This window comes from Cupressus sempervirens, chromosome 6 (assembly GCF_028749045.1).
Source record: "Cupressus sempervirens isolate cs-2001-9-10 chromosome 6, ASM2874904v1, whole genome shotgun sequence".
NCBI classification, from domain to species: Eukaryota; Viridiplantae; Streptophyta; class Pinopsida; order Cupressales; family Cupressaceae; genus Cupressus; species Cupressus sempervirens.
The window spans coordinates 568,706,755-568,716,039 of record NC_143123.1 but is presented as its reverse complement, the minus strand read 5'-3'; positions in this window follow the sequence as shown (position 1 = coordinate 568,716,039).

Below are 9,285 nucleotides of genomic sequence, written 5' to 3'. Positions count from 1 at the left end.
AAGATTACCCATTATAGAATCATCTTAACACATTACATTATTACTTTTGTATCTCGAACTGTAACAGTCAACATCCTAATTATGCCTTTACATAACACCATTGATAGATTACTATAATCCATTTTCATCCCAGCATAGAATAACTTATAAGCTCGAAACTCTACATAACCAATGATTTAAGTATGCAAAATCATTAAGGTAGAAAAAAATTGTCTATTTCAGCTAATTCCTTATCGACTTAAGTTCACACCAACTATACAACCAAAAGAACATATATTGTGTCGATTAACAGTTTAATTTAAACACTTAACTCACACAAAAATTGTGTTTCCTATGCAATGTAAACGAGTGTCGACTGTTCATCTTACATTTTAAAAACAAAATGACAATTACATATCTCAAATCATGCTATCACCAAGAACCTCTAACTTCATTAACTTTTCCAGTTCATTACTCAACAAAAAGCCTAAGTTACAGTTAATCATACCAATATAGCAACTATTGTTTACAATGTTGTTAAAGTATCATTCCCCCTTTAACTTAAAAAAAACATTGCTATCAATGACGATGTAAAATAAAAAAGAATGATACTATTAAGTTTCTTGACATTGTTTGACGAAATGCCTCGGCTCTAGATTGTGACTACGAGCTCGAATTTTAAGTGAACCCATGACTGAGGCCGAGCCTCTCACATATATATAATTTCAATTGAGCTTTGATAAAGTTTTTACAAATAAACACATATATGTTGTTACACAATCCGCCCACATACTAACTATCGAGAGCATGGATTTCTCACATAGCTCATCTCTACGAGTATAAAACAAAACTATAACCCATTTCTAATAAACTAAACACAAGTTAAAAAATATATATCTATAAACTATTTTTACCACAAACTGAGTTCAAAACTAAAACCCAGTTCATTTCATAACTATATACCATGTCGTATGCTATCCGTATGACATAATGTCAACAACAATCACAGAGAAGAACACTCAACAAGGAATCCTCATATATATAAAACTTGAAATGGAAAACCCATTTTAAACAACATTAAAAACCCAAATACACACACAATGCAAGAATACACCCCTACTCACAACCAAATATGCATATTTACAGAGCTCGGCACTTCCAAATGCCCAGTCCTGCGAATACCCATACTTGGGTATCAATAGGTATGTATTTTTAAAAACAAACAGATCTCTATTCCTTCCACAAATTAACACTTAATAAACAGAAAGGATTGAGTTAGAAATGCCCCCTACCTCAAAACTCAGCAGATGAAGAAAAACATTCAACTCAAAGCTCCAAAATTCTGCTTGACTCCAAAGCCCCAATCAGAACAAAATCTCCACAATGCAAAACAACAGAAACCAAATTTCCAACCGCAAGAAAACTTCCATTGAGTTCCCTTTTGCTCAATTACATAAGCAAGAAAATCCTTCCAACAGAAACCCCACATCTTGTTGAAAACCCAGCAACAACACATAGGTGTTACTTGAAATAGAGGAAAAAGGCCCAAATACTGGTCATTACCATCGAAATCCATTTTCATACAGCAATGGCAAACTTTCTTTCAAGGATAATAAAGCCTCAATAAAGGAGCAATTAATAAAACAACAACTCCCTTTGAGTCATGCATATGGCTTCCCTTTAAGCCTCCACCAAATTGGCCATAAAACAATAAACATCTTTTACCTTTTCAAAGCATGCAAAACCCTCTAGGGTTTTAGGGTTGATGGGCTTTATTCAAAAATAAATATGTATAATAAGCATAACACAATCACCTTAATAGATAATTGCCATAAAATTAAACATTGAAAACTCCAAAACCATTACTCCACACTAGAAACCATGTAAATATATGCGCCATTATTTTACACCCATGGTTATATGAATTGAGTGTGTGATTAATCAAAATATCCCTATATCCATATATATATTCACAATTCAAGAACTTACAAAGGAATGAAATGAATTTCTCGAAAATGATAAAGATAACAATATATCTGAGAAATTCCCAATAACTTCAGAATGCATTTGTCATACAAGTACCAGATATGTTTTCTTTTCCATCAATAAGATAAAGCTTAATATCTACAAAAACATATACTCAGTTACATAAACACAAAAGAGTTTTACAACATCCTTTAAAAATAATTCCAAGAAAACATCAATACTAGACAATAACTGGTTTAGTTCAGAAGTCAAGTGATGCATTTCAAAATCAACACTACAAGTAAAACTGAACAGCTGTAAACCTGAATACAGTCCAATTGAAACATAAAAGTAGTATCCATCTAAAAATGTATCTCATAAAACCAAAACTAACCTATCTGATATAACAAAACAATGTTCAAAATATAAAATCTCCCAGCCACAAAACTTGTGTCAAAACAACATCTGAAGTGAATAAAGAGAAACAGGAAGAAGTAGAGTCCAGCATGACATGTGGAGTTTATCAAGTTGCAAAAGGAGTAAGTTAATACTAGTTTGTATACACCTATTTTTGTTCCTGAGAAACCTTGGAGTGATATTAGTATGGATTTTGTTCTTGGATTTTCTAAGATAGTAAAGGGGTATGATTCTATAGTTGTTGTTGTGGATAGTTTTTCTAAGATGGATCATTTCATACCATGTAAGAAGACATCAGAGGCTGTTCATGTTGCTAAAATTTTCTTTAAAGAGATTGTCAGATTGCATGGATTACCGAGAAGTATTATTTTTGATAGAGATAGTAAGTTTGTTGGTTATTTTCAGAAGACTTTGTGAAAGAAGATGGGCATTGAGTTGAAGTTTAGTTCTACATTCCATCCATAGACATATGGAAAGACAAAGGTTGTTAATAGAAGCTTGGGTAATTTTTTGAGATGTTTAGTTGGAGATAAGCCAAGTACTTGGGAGATGGTATTGGCACAAACTAAGTTTTTGTATAATAAATATGTGAATAGAAGTAGAGGGAAAACACCTTTGAGATTGTTATAGGAATGCAACCTATAGGTATATTAGACCAAAGGGATGTTTCTGGTGAAGAAAAAAGAAGAGCTGTAGGGGAAGAATTTGCTGATTTTATGGAGTCTTTGCATACGGAAGTAAAATTGAGGATGGAACAAAGTAATTAGAAGTATAAGGAGAATGTTGATAAGTCTAGAAGACGTCATATTTTTGAAGTTGATGATGAGGTGATGGTTCATTTAAAGAAAGGATGATTTCTTGTTGGAACATACAGTAAGATGAAGATGAAGAAGTTTGGACCTTGTAAGATTTTGAGGAAGTTTGACAGTGGTAATGCTTATGAAGTTGAGTTACCTAATGACATGGATATATATCCTATATTCAATGTTGCTAATTTATATAAGTATGACGAGTCAGATGATGAAGTTGTTGTATTAGATGATTATCTAAAGAATCCAATTAAAGAAATTGAATAGGTATTGGATTAGAGAGTTCGTAAAAGCATAAGAGGAAAAGATTACTATCAATATTTGGTGAAGTGGAAGAATAGACTAGTTGAAGATGCTACATAAATTTCTTAATCTAAGTTGGATTTAGCTCACATTGTGATGCTTTCATGAATCAAGAAAATCATTTCTTCCAGCCCTGGTTGTTTGATGTAGGAGCATCCTGGGTTTCCTTGTAATCTTGCACTTTTTGTTCATTTTGCCAATTGCTGATGAGTTCTAGGTTCTAGTTACTACCAAGTTCTAGTTGTTACCAAGTTATCTAGTGTGTCCCAAGTTATCCACTATTAGTTGAGTGTTCCTTCATGTGCCAAGTGAGCCTACTATTTTTCGATGCTCTGTTCCTTCTCTAGCTGAGTTGTTTGTGTTTTGGCTTTTAGTGGAAGCTACCTTGCATATTTAGTTTTGATCATGAATTTAATGATAGGATCTTGTTTAAGGATAAGTGTTGACCATTTTGGGGTCAACCTTTTCTTTGATGTAATGTTCTAGAATCTTTTGTAAGACATTTTGGCAAGTATAAATAGAGTACTTAGGCTTAGGTTAAGGAGGGAACTTAGAGGTTTTTGAAAGTGGAATGTATATGTGTATGGAAATGCAAATTTTCTTTTGGAATTGTGGATTTTGAATGTATTTTGTATTTGGCGATAACTTGGAAGGCCTTGTAGCTAGGTATGTATGCTGATTACTTGATGAATCAATAAAGTATTGTTCTCTCTCTCTCTCTCTCTCTCTCTCTCTCTCTCTCTCTCTCTCTCTCCCCCTCTCGATTTTGTTCTCTGTTGTTTTCTTTCATTGTGTTTACTCTACAAGGTGGTTTGATAGCTGGGTCTGCCCTTGGTCATAGTTATTTTCTTTCCTCCTTGCATCACTTTGCGTCTTTCTCCATGCATATATAATATTTTTAGAACTAAATCCTTGGAAATAATGTATGGTATATCATTTAAATATTAGTCCCACACATACATCTTGATTTCTTAATTTAGAATGATGTGATCACCTAACCCATTAGGTGACGTAATCCCATCTGAACTTGATGTACTACAATCTTCCTTCTTCCATGTTTTGTTTATCTTCACTTTGACTTCTTCAACATCTATCTTTCCTTTGTCTTTGTTAAACTTGCCACTTGGTGCCTTTGACTTTGTTAGACAATGTCTACTTATGTGACTAGTCTTTATGAAACTAAAACATGTAGTCTGACTTAACCATTTACTATAATCAATTTGAAATGTGTTCTTATGTAATTCTAAGTAACATGTCCATAATCTTGATAGTAGCGACAACTATACCTAGTATTATAATCCCATTTATAAGAGTTGTCATTGTGCTTTACCTTTGTCTTCTTGTTTGATGACCAATTGGGCTTGAATTTGCACTCATATGCTCTATGTTCTTGCTTCTAATGGTTGTAGTAGTATCCTTCAAATCTTTGTATGCTCATGGTCTTGGTTTTGCATTCATGTGCCTGACATCCTTGTTTTTTGCACTAGTGGCAGTGACCCATGAACTTCTACTTATGATTTAGATTTGGAGTCTTCTTCCTACAAACATTAGCAGTTGGTCCTAATTTTCCACACTTATGAAAATTAGGTTTGGAGTCCTTACATTGTTACTTCTTTCCTCACCACTTTTAGATGTTTCTTCTTCTTCAATTCTAGTGTATCCTAATCAAGTAGTATCATTATTGGATCTGGGGGATCTCATCAGTTTTTCAAAGTACTTGATGGCTTCACTTGGTTTGTTGAAACTTTCAGCAAATTTTGTTTCCCTTTTTAGATAATTACTCAATTTCTCATTCTATAATTTTAGGGTTGTGATCACAATGTCTTTACCATTCAATTCATGAGTGTCAATCATGATTTGATTCATTGTCTCAAATTGCATGCTAGAAATCCTTTACACTTCTAATATCTTTTCTTCCAATCTGTTGTGTTGTGGTTTCACAAATTCACACCCCATTTCTCTTAGAAATGGGTACCTCCTACTTTAATTTTTATCTTTTCAGATCCCTAGTTTGGGATCTGATTCCTCATAGGGTTTTTCTTACCATTCTTTTCCTAGTCAGGGTCTCTACCTAGAAACCCAGATTCCCATAAACGTTGTTTTGAAAGAGAAAGTCATTTTTTTGCATTAAAAAATGTGCACTAGCACACCTCACTAAGTGCACTAGTCATTAGATTACCTAAGGCACAAAGGAGAAAAAAATTTCTTCTTGGAACTGTGCAATAGCACAGCTATGCACTTCCAAGAGGTGCACTAAGCACTGGGTCTATAAAACCTAGGACCCTTGCCCCTCTCCTTACCTTCATTTCTCTCCTTTGAGCTTTAAAAGCAACACATGGATAACTCAAGAGGTTCATCGCTATGTTCAACCCTTCCCTTGCACATGTACACACAAAACCTCAAACATTAGAAAACCTAAGGCAAAGGTGCGCACCTAGCACACCTCCAAGGTGCACAAGTTGTGCACCGTTTCCAGTAACTAAAACCATACTAAAAAAACCTTAACCCAAGACACTCACCATAAAGGTGTGTAGGTGCACACTTGTCCAAGGTGTGCACTTTCTCACCTTTACAACCCTAAACATTCACAAAAGTGCATACTCTTTTCATTGTCTTGCCATTGTGATTGTAAGTGTGTGCACCTTGCACACCCCATGATGCACACAAGCTGCACACCCTTATTGTTGAAAAGCTTTCCTAACAAAAAAGTGCACCTAGTGCACCTCTGAGGTGCACTAGGTGTGCTCTTTTTTTGTTTTTTGGGTTGTTAATTTAGGTTTCTTTTAGGTTTTCTAGATTAGGGTTCCTGGGTTTTATTTTGGTCATTATTAGGGTTTATGCTATTTGGTTTTTCTTTGCATCCAGACTAATAGATGATCATTTTTTTTAGATTCAATGGCTTCTTCATCATCCTCCCTCATTGTAAAGATGGTCCTAAAACCAATGGTTTTCAAGTTTCAAGGTGTTTTGTTAAAATCACACTTCCAAGATGAGTATTCAGAGATCATTGAGCTCAGCCATATTGATTGGAATACCTTCCTAGTATTGTGCAGCAAACCCAAAGAGAGGTCCTCAATGATATTTTCTCTTATCCAATCAGGGTTAGTCAATGTAACATCACACCTAGTATTGGTATAGTCCTCGAAGTTGATCATGACACTGGCATAAAACTATGTCTCTAAAGAAAGGGTCATGAAGAGTATAACTAGAGAGATCATGCTAGATCTCATACCTAAGAACATAGAAAATGTATTCCATCTTCCGAGGGAAAATCAGTATATCAGATTGAAATATCATTAGGTGGAAAAGTGGTACAGAGAACAAGTAGTGGAAGCATTTGATATCATCCAATCCTCATACCTCATTGAGAAGACTCCTCTTGGGAGTAAAGAAGGTAAAGGGGACATGAAAAGGGGATATATGAAGCATGATATTAGATATTCTATAGTACTTTTGATTAGAGTCATGAGGTTACCGGCATTAGAAAACCTAAACATATGGATGGTGCATTTCATTGAGACCATTAGAACAATGAAGATGCCAATTGATTGGGCTTTGATTCTCAGTGAGAACTTGGATGAGAAACTAGTGGTAGTCAAGGACAATAAGAAGTTTTATATGACATCTTATTTGGTGTACTTTTTAGCTACAAGAGCAATAGATTATCTAGGACTATTCAAAAAGGGTAGCATGCAAGATGCAAATGCATGGTTGTATATAGTGTATCCCTAGTTGGCGAAGAAAAAGATTCCAGAGCACAAAAAAGAATTAAAAATAGTGAATGATGCCTTATTTTAGCAATTATCTAGTTTACTAAAGCGGATTATGTGAAAAGGATGTCAGATGAGGTAGTGGCAAGGATTTCAAAAATTGATGCCTATTACATTCAATATAGAACATTCACTTATTTGAGGGTAAAGAGTATGATTGTTAATCCCAATAAGCTCCCTACATATCCATGTGAAAAGCTCATATTTCTAGAAATTGCACGATAACTCTTGTCTACATATGATAGAATAAGGAAGCAACATAAGAAAACCTGGGTGTGGCCCATTACTATAGGACCATTTAGTTTGGTCTAGAGATAGGATATTCTGTCTTTTGAGTATGAGTGGGATCAATATCCTTTGGATAAATATAACTCTCGTATCCCTTGTTTTGATAACATTGGAAGAGTGTAATACTAAGCAAGGAAATACTTCCAACATGAAGATTCTATAGAGGACCATTGAATGAATGCAATAGATGATTACTAAATTTGTATAAGGGATTATTGTAGGATAAGTCTTTATTTGACAAGAAAAGTTTTGAAGATAAAGGTCCTTTTGAAGGTACTACAGAAAGATATCAAAGAGGTCCTAGATCCATTTTATAATAGAGATAAGATTTTTTGATCAACCTATTATGAATGTGGAGATCAATAATGAAGAAAATTTAGATATTATTCATAGGGCTAGGCACGTCATCAAATTGACCAAGGATTGGTTCAAAAGACCTTTCAAACTAGATCTGATTCCTCAAGTGGTAGTTTTCCAAGCTATAGCCTACCCAACAAAAGGTAGAGGAGCCAAGGAAATAGTGCCCACTTTCACAACCCAATCCCTAGTGAGGATGGATATAGTGCACCAACTTGATAGGAAAGTTGAATATTATAGGGCTCAAAAGGGTAAAGGAAAGAGGAAAAAAACTTTTCCTCAATAAGCCAAGCCAAAAGAAGGAATGACTCAAGCATTTCCACAACAATGGGTAGAGAATGTACAAGGGTTAGAGAATGTAGAAGTTATATAGACCTAGGATAATCCTTAAGTGTCACTGATAGATCAAGGGCAAGGAGGAGCTAAAATAGAAGTACAAGAAGTGTCTCCACCTAAACAAGAGGTACAAGCCTCCCTATTGGCTCCTAAGAGAAGAAAGATCAAAACTCCAGCCAAGAAGAGAAAAAAGGTAATTAAAAAGGTTATCCCTTTTACATCACTTCTAGAAGTTATTCCAAAAGAAGAAGAGGAGGATGATGAAGATGAAGAAGATAACCTTCCCTTGAGTTGGAGGATTCGTCTTGCTAGGGCCATAGAGTTGGAGTGGAGAAGAAGTTCCACCATTACACCACCATCCATTCCTACTTAGCCTATTTAGTCTACCACTTCAGAGGATGAGTTACAACAATGGATGGATGAGCAGTAGAGTGAAGGGGTTGAGGTCTTTCAAATGTTAGATTTTGATTTCATGGTGATTGGCACTAGGTTGGTGGGAGATAAGATAAGGGATACTCTGACTAATCAACCTCAAAAAAGGGATTGGAGTCAATTTCCATATCAACCACAAGAACCCAAAGTAGCTCCACCATCACCAAATCAATGTACATTTTCCATGGATAAAGGTTCAGCTACTTCTCTCCCTCTGAGCAATGAAGAAGAGCAGGTCCAAGTGGAATAGGAGGAAGATCCACAACAAATACACACTAATGAAGTGTCAAAGGAAGGAAAAATATGTGAGGAACCTCAAAAAAATTCCCAAGACATATAGGTTATAACTATGGACTCTACAGATACAAAGACTTCCAATGTGGATCTCTCACAAAAGGAGAAGACTCTGGAGAGGAGTGATAATGGAAAGAGCATAGCAAAAAAAAAAATTCTTTGTCAAAAGGTAAATCTTTGATGGAATGTATTCCAAGATAGCTAAGGAAAGAGGTGATTAGAAACAAAAGACAATGATATGATACCGAGGAAGTGGAAAGGAGGGAATTGATTGAAGCTCTCAAGAAGCCTGAGTCACCTCAAAAAGATGCATGAGCACTAGCCTTTGTGATGAG